This window comes from Cebus imitator, unplaced genomic scaffold, assembly GCF_001604975.1.
Source record: "Cebus imitator isolate Cc_AM_T3 unplaced genomic scaffold, Cebus_imitator-1.0 Scaffold176, whole genome shotgun sequence".
Classification (NCBI taxonomy): domain Eukaryota; kingdom Metazoa; phylum Chordata; class Mammalia; order Primates; family Cebidae; genus Cebus; species Cebus imitator.
In genome coordinates this window covers 2918931-2932900 of record NW_016107491.1, presented here as the reverse complement: position 1 = coordinate 2932900, position 13970 = coordinate 2918931, and positions in this window count along the sequence as shown.

Sequence of the window (13970 nt, the reverse complement as noted above, 5' to 3'; positions counted from 1 at the left end):
CTCTGGCAGCGAGGGAAGCACAGCTCACTGGTCTGTCCTGTAAAGGAAGAGAGAGTCATAGAGACTGAGATCGACCTTTCTGACCCTCAGGAGTGATGGGATGAAGGCATGGCTTCACCTACCCATGGAAGTCCAGGGATGAAAAGACTTGGAAACAAGAGGAAAAAATACTGCTTGGTTTGCAGCTTCAGTCACTGCTTCCTGAGCCCCATGTTGGGCACCAAAAATGTTGCAGGACATTTTCTTAGTTCAGCTAAAGATGGGGCTCTTGTCACAGGGCTATGAAAAATTAGTCTCACAGACAGTTTGAATCGCAAGGCAGGTTTTCATTGGATGAAAAGGGAAATAGGGATCCTCCACAAAGCCAGAGTCCCTGCTAGTGAGCTTCCTGCCTTGATGTTGAATCCCAGGTACCACCTAGGAAGAGGTGGTGCCAGGCTCCTCCCTGCTGCAAATGGCACAAACTTCTATGGCATCACCCCAGTATGCATTCTTCCCAGTACGCAGGCCTGTTGAAATTTCCCTGGGGACCCCTTTCCACCTGGCTGTCTCAATGTCTTAGTGAAATTTTAGAATACTAAAAATAAAGATCTTAAAAACAATCATAGGTATGAAATAAAAATTAGATATATAGCCAAGTTTCCACGAACAACTAGAATCCAACTGGACTTTAAAGCTCTAGGGAAAAAAATAAGGCAAAAATAAATATTTTTTCTATCATAATGTGTTTATCACTGGTAACTTTCCAATAAAAAATTGTATACGTACTTTTAAAAAATGGAGAATTAGATATAGAAGGAGGAGACTAAAAAAATTCCAAGAGTGTAGAGTGTATAAAACAATAAAAAATATAAAAACATAAAAATAAGCACAACAAAAACATTATATCGCGGCAACATGTAAAATGTTTATCAGTGTTCTAAAGTTCTAATATTGTTTGGGATGAGGCTATATCTCCTGATTATCTTTATAATTTAAAATTAAATTTATATAAGAAAATTTTAAGAGCAAGCTCTAGTAGAAGAGAAAAAAACGTATAATTTCAGATCAGCAGAACCTAAAATATATATCTAATACAAAACTAAAAATTATTAACATAGAAAAATAAAGAAAAAGCATTCTGAATCATTTTTGATAGCAAGAATATGGTATTTGTATTCCTCAAATCCCTGAAAAGAGGGATGGAGGCAGAGTCAATCAGCATAACACAGAAAATCCCACCAGCAACATCCTCATTAAAACTTGGTAGCAAGACAACTTATTACATATATTCATACCCAAAATACATCAAGAGTAGCCTATATATTGTCACAGCATCAAGATAAGTATGGGACAATAAAGTGTTAATGGCACAGGGTCTTGTGAATCACAGAACCCGGAAACTACCAACAAATACCCATAAAGGTCATGCCACTACGCTTTGTGCGAATCTGGACAAGCAAACCTGAGAACAACTAGAGAAATTACAGGAAGTCTTCTTGGGCTTTAAATTGTGGATGACTGCAACAAGACCACAGTAACCACTAGGGGGCCTCAACACATGCACAGGGCTGTGAAGAACAGTTGTGAGAGACTTCAGAATATTTTATCTTTATTTAAAAGCTGTAAAAACAAACAAAATAAAACAGGAGAAACTCAACTAACTGTATGAAGCAAATAACTTTTGTCTATAGTCTAAACTTTTAAGGTAGAAAAAGTTTTATTACCAATTTTATTTTCTATCTCATTGGAACATCTTAATTTTCATGTTTTTCTCTTCTATTCGAATATAGAGCAATTGCTCTCTCTCTCTCTCTCTCTCTCTCTCTGTGTGTGTGTGTGTGTGTGTGTGTGTGTGTGTGTGTGTGTGTTTATGTGTATATGTGTATATGTCTACCAAACATTCATTTACCAAAAAGCATACTACACTTCATTTTTTTTTTTTGCTTTTGTCAAAGAGGAATTATAATACTGTATGATCCTACAATAGTTGCAATTTGCACCATTTGACAATGGTTGCCAAGCACATTCTATATTCTTGATGTGCTGGAATGTTTTGTTCATTTTAAGTGAAACCACTTCCTATTTAATTCTAAAATATCTCCAGGTGACAATAATGTAAGGAAAATTTTAAGGAATAAAACCTTTTTTTAAGATATCACAATGATTACATTTTATGTACAAAATGATATTATATGATGCACTAGTGATCCTAAATATCCTTTGACATTTAAGTCGTATTCACATAGGGCTAATCAAATAAGAACCCAGAACTCATTCTCCTTACTCCTGGGCAATGCAAAAATAAGAGTTTTAATCACTTCACAAATAACAATAAAAGAAGAAAATCTATTTATCATTGTTTGGTGGTTAAAATTTTCCTTCTTAATTAATAAGCAAAGCAGGAGAAAAATAATTCCTTAAGAAAAAGCAAAAAGTGTCATATGGAGAAGTACTTCTAATGCCCAAACAACACTGGAGAACAATTTAGCTCATTAAAAGACAATAAAAGAAAGCTATTTATTTAAATTTTTAAAATATCGTCTAAGTGTAGACAGAGTCAATGTTCTTTACTTAAATATGTAATGTGATAAAAGGATCTTTGCAAAAGGATCTTTGCATGCCAAAAGGCTAACCTTTGTAATTTCTGTCTTCAGCATTCTTTGAACTGTAATTGCTGCTAACCTGATCCTGGAAGTTGAAATGAATAAATGTATACCTTCTTTATAAATTATGCTATCTGGATTTTGAGCCATTATTTCTAATTAGACAAAGGTAAATAACGTTTTTTTCTTATTCCTTTGATGCCAGGACCTTGCTATGTTCTATTCTCTTTTGTATTATAAGCCAACAAAATAACAATGTAAGTGAATAGTGCATTTCTTGCCCCACACTTCACTTGTGTCTTCATTCTGTGTTGGCCAAGCTATTTAGAATATAAACAGAGCAAAGAAACATGGGTGGCTTACAGTAATGAAATTAAAATATGTTAATTACAAATAAAAATGAATGTCAAGAGAAATTACTTGCATCAGTCTCATTTTTCAGATTCACAAATTTCTCAACTTTCTTAGGAATGCAAACATTATATGAGTGATGTGCCCATATACATGTTCTTATAAACTTATTTTTTGTCAAGGAGATTTATGTGTTCATATAGTTTTACAGTATTTTTTATGGTTCTGGTTTTAGAGACTCTCTTAAAGGAAGCCATGCAATAAAATTGTCCATTACAAATACTTCATTAAGACTTTTTATTTTAAAATTTATGATACCCTTAGAAAGATATGTCAAAATATATCTTTAAAAATAATTGTTCAAAATATTATTATTCAATCTCTTATATATTTGCAAATATCTTTAATAGAGATGTAATCAAAGCACATATATATGTATGCCATTTTTTGCATACATTTAGACTTTTTCTAAAAATGTTTTAAATTGTTACATAATTTGGTTATTTAATGAGGGCTAAGTTGTTCATTGGTTTTTAACCAAAAAAAGAGTATTTCGTGACTCTGTATATTTATTTTCCTCTTATTTAGGTATCAGAGGAGCCCCTATTTATTATAATAATAAAAGATGACATATGTAAGTATTAATAAATAGGTACTTAGGCATTATAAGTTTATTCTCATGCATGGACTTTGAATTATGCACGTGTTCAGAATTTTTTTTTTTTTTTTGCCAAAAGTGGAAAATAAACGTGTACATTGGGTACCCACTATATTTGACAAACTAACTTTTTTTTTTAGTCTTAAATTTGTTTTTTAATTTTTTTTATTGTACTTTAGGTTCTGGAGTACATGTGCAGATCATGCAGGTTTGTTGCAAAGGTATATACATGGCAATGTGGTTTGCTGCCTCCATCCCTCCATCACCTATATCTGGCATTTCCCTACATGTTATCCCTCCCCAATCTCCCTACCCCCCACTGTTCCTCCCCTAGTCCCCATCAACAGACCCCAGAGTGTGATGCTCCCCTCCCTGTGTCCATGTGTTCTTATTGTTCAATACTTGCCTATGAGTGAGAATATGCCGTGTTTGATTTTCTGCTTTTGTGTCAGTTTGCTGAGAATGATGGTTTCCAAATTCATCCATGTCCCTACAAAAGACATGAACTTATTGTTTTTATTTGATTTTATTCTACACACTATACAAAGAAAAGGAAGTTTAATTTCTTTTCTTAATTCTCTTTATGAATTAGAGTTTCTAAAAATAAAAAAAAATTGCTAACAAGAAGTACGAATGCAAGAGATACTGACTGTAGATGAGCAGTGATGACTAAATTTAATTCTGATCCTGTATTCACTGTATGGAGTATTGTAATGTAACAGCCAGAGCAGCATATAGTATTTGTAGTAAATAAGTGATATATAAAAGTAAGCAAATTCAGTAGTTCTACAAGATGGCCAAGTTCATCAATAAATAATCTAGTAATAACTAGGTTAAAAAAGCAAATAAACAATGAAAAAAAAAAAACAAACTTACCCTGATTACATATGCTATCACCTTCTACCTGCTGCATTTTGTAGAAAACAATCATAGAAAATATGTTTTGAAAAACCCTGTTAAAAATAACATTTGAATGGTAAGAAAAAAGATATAAATATAATAGGTTTCAATTTACCTAAACTTAATCTCATTTTTGGATTTTTTAAAAATGGTCTGGACTACAAGAAAGACAAATGAAATGTCTATGTAATAGGGAAACTGAAGGCAATATACAATGAGAAGAGCTTCATTTTGATTAAATTTAGCTTTTAAAACAGAAAGAAAATACACTTTTCCTTAGTGATTTATTTAGTTTGCCTACTACAGGAATAATTGTGTATCTACCAAACAGAAGAAAGAGGGAAAACAGCGCATTATTTTCACATATCTGTTTATTGTAGACTTTAACTGTGTTACAAGACCTTTCAAATTTCAAATAGAAAGAGACAAATAAAACAAGGGTGCTGGGTTCATTAGCATTTAATGAATAACAAATTATCTTGCCTGGGCTAGTAGTCTGAATTAGTCTTTCTCCTGAGTTTTCATTTATGTTATCTTCTTTCATGCAAATTAAGGAACTACACAAACACAATTAGATGTGGCAGCTATCTCTGTAGCAAGTAACAGGAAATGCGCTTTACAAAGTGAATTATAGATATATTTCTTCTCTTACCAACAGCAATCAAACACTGCAGTTCAGGCACATTTTAGGCTTTTTTTTTTACCATCTCTTGTAAGTTAGAGGATAAGGTAATATAAAGTAAATGTTTTTAAGAAAATGAATTTAGTTGTTTTCCCCATTCTATTTTTTCTCATGAATAGTTGATTTCATGAAGTCTTGGGGGAGTAGTACTTTCAAGCATTTCTGCTGAATCCAAGGTTGTACTCACCTAGAATCTACAACTCCTACCAAGCACAGCCCAGTAAGCACAACTGTATGGTTCCCGCTTGCCCACATGATTTGGCTTTTCGCCCTTGGCAACAAAAGTTTGGTTCTTCAAACAAAAATAAAACTTGCTTTCAGTTCTTCAGCACTACACTTTGCAGACATAAATAAAAAGCGGCTGCATCATGGCACAACTGGCTCCAGGTGAAACTGTAAAGTAAGCAAAACCTTTCTACAGCTGTTGTAATATTGTTTCACTTCTGTAAAAATGTTCCAGGCATTAAATTTACTTTACTTGAACATTGACTTATTTTGCAGATGTTAGATAATTTAATTCTCATCATAACTTTATGAAATAAGATTAGCTAAACCAGAAATTTTAATTCAGGAAAGTATGTGGTAACCTATTGCGCGATCAGTAAATGGTAGACTCAGTGCTTAAACACAAACCTGAATAACTCCAAAAGATGCGTTCTTGTCTTTTTATCACATTGCCTGCCAGGAAACTGGGATTTTAACAATTTCTTGGGCATGGTAATTTGCAGCGTGGCCCACCTCCTGGGTCCAGTTCATTAACTAGGTTCATACTATTGGCCCTACTTGAGTCTCTCCTTTAAACCTAGAAAGCCTGTGTCAGCCAACATTAAAACCTACTTTTCTGTATTGCAGTTACTGATTTTTAAGCAGCTTCTATAAGTTGGGTGTTATTTTAGCATTAAAGGGCATACTTTCTGTGCTAAAGCTGTTTGGAGTCTAGAGGGACAACACAGATGAAGAGTTTCTGGAGAATGTGATTAATATGAAGGGAAGGTGTTCAGGGAAGGCTATGGAAGAAAAGTCTAATGCTTGCTGCAGATTTCTGCCAATTTCCAGGGAAAAAAATCTTCTCATGGTCATCTCTGGCTCCAAGGCCATGACTGTTTCTTTGTTCAGCACCTTGACAACATTGTGTTTTTCAATGACGCAAATAAAAAACCCAGTTTTTTCTTTATATAACTCCAAACAATTAAACACAATTGCCATCCTAATCCTGAATGTATAACATCGTAACTAAGAGAAGAGGAAGAGAAGAGTTAACTCAAAACAAAATGAGCAATGTTAAGTATTATACATTTTTGTCCTTAAAGATTCTTCAACCATTGTTCACTGTGTCCTTACTATACCCCACTGTCTGTTCTTTCCCTCTCTCCTTTCTTCGTTTCTTCCCCAGCACCCCTATTTTCCTGCCAGTTTGAAAGCCGAGGAGCAGGCCAAAGTGGGAGGATCACCTGAGCCTAGGAGTTAGAGACCAGCCTGGGCAACATAGGGAGACCCTGTCTTTACAAAAATTAATTTTAAAATATTAGCCAGACAGAGTGGTGCATGCCTGTAGTCCCAACTGCTCAAGAAGCTGAAGTGGGAGGATGGCTTGAGCCCAGGAACATGAGGCTGCAGTGAGGAGCTGATATCCTGCCACCATACTGTAGCCTGGGTGACAGAGCAAGACTTTATCACTAAAAAAAGAAAAAGAAAAAGAAAAAGAAAGTAAAAAGTAGAGAAATCTAACAAGCTGGTTTAGCATGTTTGTGTGGGTGTATTCAGGTAGGACATTACATCATCATATTCTAAGCACAAGCTCTTTCTCCCTAATAGAAATTTTGATGATAGATCTTGAAGCTACATAAGTAGGTAAGGTTCCTCTAAGAAGAAGAAAAAAAAAAAAAAAAATACAGAACACAAACAGCAAATTCATCGGAGTGGTCCATAGATGACAGAAAAGGATAAAAATGAGCTTATAAAGATAAGTTTCACAGAGCCCCAGAAAAAGAAAAAAATTCAGGAAAGAAGGCTGAGTAAACAGTGTCAAATGCAAGAGAGATGAAGGGCAAGAGGGAAAACAGGACACTGCCTCTGGCAATGTGACAGATATAGTTATTGCTGACTTCAGCAAGAGCAGTTTCAATATCATATGTAATGCAGACCAACTGTTATATAGATTCATCCTAAAAACAAGTACTGTTCACAATGGAAAGGGTTTTTGTTTGTTTATATGCTTTAAGCTCAGGGTAAAATAAAACAGAACTTGGGTAATATCTTAGGTAAATTACATTATTATTATTATTATTATTACTATTATTAGAGACAGAGTCTCACTCTGTCGCCCAGGCCGGAGTGCAGTGGCCTCATCTCAGCTCACTTCAACCTCCGCCTCCTGGGTTAGAGCAATTCCCCAGCCTCTTCTTCCCGAGTAGCTGAATTTACAGGCATGCACCACCATGCCCAGCTAATTTTTGTATTTTTAGTAGAGACGGGATTTCACCATGTTGGCCAAGCTGGTCTGGAACTGCTGACCTCAGGTGATCTGCCTGCCATGGCCTCCCAGAGTGCTGGGATTACAGGCCTGAGCCACTGCTCTTGGTCTAGTATTTTTTTTTTTTTAAAGAACTCCAGGTAGATCAATAGCTTTCACAAGACAAGTACACACACAATCCCCTTTATCTGAAATAAAAGGTGTAATTTTATTCCTGCATACAATTTCAGTCGTTTTGTTTTTCGGGTTTAAAAGCATCTTACCTATAATTGAAGCATGAAAAATGTAATAAAGACTCTAATCATAACTGCAAATGAAAACAGAGAGCATTTATATATATGAAGAATAAATTAGAAATATTCACAATAATAAACATAACATTCTTGATTCATTATTATACCTCTTTACTCTTGAGCATAATTATGGATGATGAACATGTGGAGATAACAGAAGCTCTGAGAAGCTGACCAGTCTAAATATGTATGTGTGTATATATATATATAGATGGCCAAATTTGGTAGCTAGTTTTATTTATACATTGTCTATACACATAGATTAACTTATAGCCCTTATTAAAATCCCTTCTTAATTCTATACACATTTTATTAATTTTAGTTAATTGTTCCTTTTTCTCATCTTTATTTTCCTAAATTAATCAAGTAGCTAATTAACTTTTTCTCTTGTTTGTTAAAATGAACTTTCATTTTATATCTTTTAATTTCATTTCCAATGTCCTTCCCTTTCCTAGTGTTCATAATCTAATACTTTTCTCTTCCTTCATATTTTTTTCCATCCCTGTTCACCTGTATTAGCTTGCTAGAGCTGCCAAAACAAAATTATGTGGACTGGGTGGCTTAAACAATATAAATTCATTTCTCACATTTTCGGAGGCTGGAAGTCCAAGATCAAAATGCCAACAGGGTGATTCCTCCTGAGGCCTTTCTTCTTGGCTGCTTTCTCACGTCCTCATGCAGACTTTTCCCTGTATAAATGAGTTTTTGGTGTCTCTTTTTCTTTTTAGGACATCAGGCCTGTTGGATTAGGACCCCCACCCTTATCACCTCATTTAACTCTAATTACTACCTTACAGTTTCTATCTCCACATAAATATAATGGCTTCAAGTTATGCACTTTGGGGTACACAATTTATATAACATCTTATATATTCTATCTGTGAGATCTTCACAATATTTTTACTTCTGCTATCTCTTACCCTGACTCTGGGCTAAACTTTGAAATACTTTAATTATCTACCTACCCTTATTTCACTTTTGAGGAAACAGCTTAATCCTTTAAGGCATTTTAATATCTTTTTGTTTATGAATTCCTTTTATTTCAAGAATACTTCTTAGCCTTCAATTTTCGCAAAGTCAGTTCAGTTACATTTACATATTTATATCTGCAAGGTTCATTGCTCAATACGCCTACTTTCACTTCAATTGCCCATGTAAAGGCCTTTGTTTTTTGTTGTTTAAATTGTTTCTTAAAGTACCCTTTTTGGTTGGTGTAGATGGGCAATAGATTAATTGAAACCGTTTATCTGAGCAAATGTCTTCTACCCTAACGAGTGAATAATGATGTATATCGGTTAATAATTCTCCCACTGATGTTTTATTCTCTAGGTGATCTCTACATGTCAGTCTACTGTGTTCTGTCTTCTAGTGTGGCAAGATGACAAACTCAATGCTTTTTTTTTTTTAATGGCTAACTTTATTTCTGTTTGCAACCTTGTTTACAAAGTTTCTTTTTGTATAACAATATATATTTGCATTGTCAATGAGCAATTTGGGGAATTTCATTCCATTTGTCCTCCATGACATTTATTCATGTCTCAGCAATAACTGTTCTTTTCTTTAGATAATCTTCTAAAATTCTGAAAAGTTATAAACATTTTTAAGTTTTATAAAACATTGTGTTTATCTGGTGTTTTTGTTAGGTTGGTTTGCATATTAATCTCCTTAAGGGCTCTTGCTATTTTTCCACAATAACAACTCCCAATAGATCTATTTACTTAAAGTCCTTTTCTGATTGGTGTGTTCAATATTCTCTAGGTCGCTACTGAATGCCTTTTCTGTATCTGCTCTTTGGGGTTTAGTTTCCGTGGCTACTGTTCTTAAGGTGCAGAACTTCACAGAGTGATTCAAGGCTCGGTTGACTTGACTCCTAGGATAGCATTATAGCTGGAGGGAATTCTTCAGTGCCTACTAAATCACCAGGAGACTTCTTTGCTCCATGCTCTCCTCCCACCTTTCCAGCTGCAGGAAGTGAGATTACCCATCACATTTTTTTTGGCAAATACCCAGGCTTTTGGGAATCAGGGGAGGAAAGAGTACATCTAAAGAAGCCACAGCTGACCTTCCTAAAGTGTGCAAGATCTCTCTGGTCCTCTCCAGGAGGATTTATTACTCTCTAATCCTAGTTCTATCAGTCTTCTACCCTGTTCTCCAGTCTCTCGTCAGGATCAGAGGGGAAAGTATCCTGCAGCAGCTCTCTTGGTTACATTCCCCAGATTTGACCTGACTACTGAAGAGACAAGAGTGGGGGATAGCTAAATGAGAATTTGGGGAGGAAGTGCAGGTAGGACATATTTAGATTGCCAGTTTCTAAAATGCCTATGCCTTTTGAAAAATCTAACTTTTACTATATGTTATTAGCATATTTTGAAATTAGATTATTCGTGTTTATTTGTTTATGCTTCATTGTATGCATTATTATTTCACAAGGAAAACACTGCATGTTAAATGATATTCTAGATATTTGGTATTACAAAAAGTAATATTATTATTACACGTGTGGCCAAATGCCCACCAAATACCTGCTAACGTGACTTGATAGAACCTTAATGAAGGTTCTCTCTCCTTTTCCTAGGCCACTGAACTTTGTCCCATCTTTAAGCTTGAGCACTGAAAGGTAGAACAATGCCCTATTCACAGCCTCTGCTGAGAATCAGCTGACTGCAAAAAAGCATTTATCTTCAGTTCCTCTGTCATGCCCCCTACTACCCGACTCCTCCATATGCAGTTCTTTTCTGTCTTGTTCTTACTTACCTAGGTAAAAGGCGTTAAGTCCTTTTCTCCTTTATTTGGAGACACTTTGGGATATTATGATTACAGCATTCTCCTTTTGTAATAATCTTTTACATGGTGTCTTAGCTTATTTAAGTCTAGACTTCTTTTTATTTTAATATATTAAAATTGTTTCTATGCTGAATTGACGTTGAATAAAGTTAGGAGAAACACTTTTGATGAAATAAATGATGGTTGTGTTGAAGAGAGATTATTACACGGAAATCTTTATTTTAAAAAGATGAATTTTAGAATGTAAACTAGCATTTTAATGTAGACAAAAAGCAGCTAAATAATTCAACTAACTATTATTGAGTATCTACAGTGAGAGAGAAAATGTATTTTATGCTTCCAAATACTTTATCACCTTCAGGCTTCCCATTAACTTTTTGAAATCTTAGCCCACTTTCTGTAAGAAGAAAATGAAGCTCAGAGGTACAGTCATAATATGGTTTGACCAAGGTCATACAGCTAGCAGTAATGTGGACAGTTGCCATTTGAATGCAGGTCTAAGGATGACAAGCCAAATGCTGTTTACACATAACAGCTGCAGCACAAAACGTGTATACCAATTGCTTGTAAAAGGGGAGGGGTGAGCTGCTTTGTATAATATTGAGAGTTGAACATTTTCAAAGTCATCTTGGGATCTACAGGCTTAGAGATGTTGTCATTAAAAGAACAAACAAGATACATTAAGGACACTGAGGAAAGCTTTTCTGCACAAACAAAACATGGGCTTACTTACAGATATTTTGCAATTTTTTTCCATTTACTGATGGTATGTAAGAGAACTGAGAATCCTATTTTAAACATATGAGGTATTTTGGAAGTTTGCCACAGAATTATTCTTCCTTTACTTGTGAAGACTTTTACTTTATATCCTGCCATTATTAAAAAAAAAACATTATGAAATATTTCAAAGTATTTTGAAAACTGGTGCTGGTTACATTTGATTCTTACTCAAAACTAATTTGTGTAGAAATAAAGGGACTAAAGAAAACCTTTTGTGTGTATGTTTTCATTGTCTCTAGGTGTTCTTAAGTCTTCTCTACTTTATAAAAGAAGTAATAAATTATTTAGATCTAGCCAATGAAAAGAGTCAACATTTATCTTGACAAGATTCTAAATAGGTAGTCTTACATTTCAAGGTCATGAGTACTACAGCACAATGAGGCAATTTTCTCCAGTCTGCCTGTGTTAGACAGAGAGTTAACAAACACAGCTAGAATATAGGCCTTGGACTTTGGATCTGTAGCAGTGGTCAAGTCCAGTTCAAAGACAAAAATATGGCTTCACAAAGACCACTAGTCAAGTAGTATATTTAGAATAATAAAATCATCTCTCTATTTCTTTCCTCCTCTTTCATTCTTTTATTAATACTTTATCATTTTTTGTTTGTTTTTAGTAACAGGCAAATTCTACTTAAAACTCAGTTTTACATATGCAAGCCTTATTTTGAGGAAACATGATATGGAAGTTTTCAAGTGCTAAGGCCGAAATATTTTCATTGGCTGCATATTTCAATAACTTGATTCTCTGATATATTTAAGTAGAATATTATTTAGTCTTAGAGGCTCTCTGTCCTAAGAGGATTCAATTGTTTTCAAATTTCTACCCATTTACCATTTCATTGTGTCTTATTCATGTTTTTATTTTATTTCAGTTTTAACATTTTCCTTGAATCATGTTAGAAGGCATCCTTTAAACTTTTCAGCAATTTCTTACGTCATAGAACAACCAAGGTAATTCATTCATTCACTCAATACATTTTTATTAAGAATTTACTATGTAATAAGAACTGTCATACCCACCAGAAATTAAATAGTGCGTGTGTGTGGGGAGGAAGACATTTTATCTATTTTCTTGAAAATTAAAATCTCTTAAGAGAAAAAGACAAGAAATGAACAACAAATATGTAACATACTAGCAGCTATAATGAATACTTTGCTGAAAAATATGCAGGAGACAGAGATACCATGCTCAGGTGGCAGTGAGGAAACAGAATTATTTTAGCTAAGGTAGTTTGGAAAAGCATCTTCAATGGGAACATATTTGAGCACAGACCTAAAGTGACAGAGATGAAAAAAACAAAGAAAGAAACAAATGCATTCTAGACAGAGGGAACAGAAAGTGGGAAGTTTCTGAGGTGGAAATGTCTTTTGTCTAATCAATGAATATCAGCCAGGGTGGCAAATGCTACAGCAAAGTGAGAAATGGAAAGAATAATGTTTGCTTAAGTAGATAAGTATACCATATTAGATCCTTTGGTTAGAATTATACTGATTTTAAGCCTATGATCAATGAGAAACATGAACAGACTACAGAAAAATCATGACACTTACTGAATATAAGCCAGAGTGCTACTGAAATACAGAAATATCATGTGTAAGATAAAAAACCTGTGTAAATGTAAGATGCTGAACCAAAGTCACAAGCATTTAAGATGATTTCACATACTAAATTCACATACTAAGTCCAAGGTTGAGAGTCTGTGTCTGGTAAGGGCCAGTAAGAACTCTCTGCAGAATCTTGAGGTGGCACAGGATATTGCAAAGCAAGGGGGCTGAGCATACTGGCTCAGGTCTCCCTCTTCTTATAAAGCCACCAATGCCCCACACTATGACTTCATCTAATCCTAGTTACCTCCCAAAGATCCAAGCTCTCAAATACCATAGTTAGAGTTCCTACTCTCTTAACTATTAACATAGGGATTAAGTTTTAACATGAGCTTCAGACAGGACAAATATTCAAGCCACAGAAAAATCCAATATTGGTAATTTAATTAATATTTTCTCCTCTAATAGACTCATGAGTAAATTCACACGTGTATTTTAACATGTCATTTTATTCACTACCCAGTGCTCACAGAATAGTAGCCAAATAAATCTGTGCATTTGAATCTGGACTCTGCAGAGTCTAACTTCCCATGTCACTCTGTCAATAATTCATATAGTTTAAGCCTCTTCCATTTTTTTCTGTTTCATGACACAGCATTAGGACCTCACATAGATGTCTAAGTACTGGTTTAATCAGACTTGCTTTGGACTTATGTAAGAGAGAAATCATATAATTTTACCACAAAACCAAGATTCCAAACCTGTTCTATTACTACCAAGTGGCCCAAAATGACTGAAAATATAAAAATAAAAATCCCAAATCTCTTTGAGATGGAAAAGACATAATAGAGAAACTTTGAGGTTGCAGAGATCAAGCAGAAATTCTGGCAGTCCTTTAAAGTGTTTATACCACCAAAAAA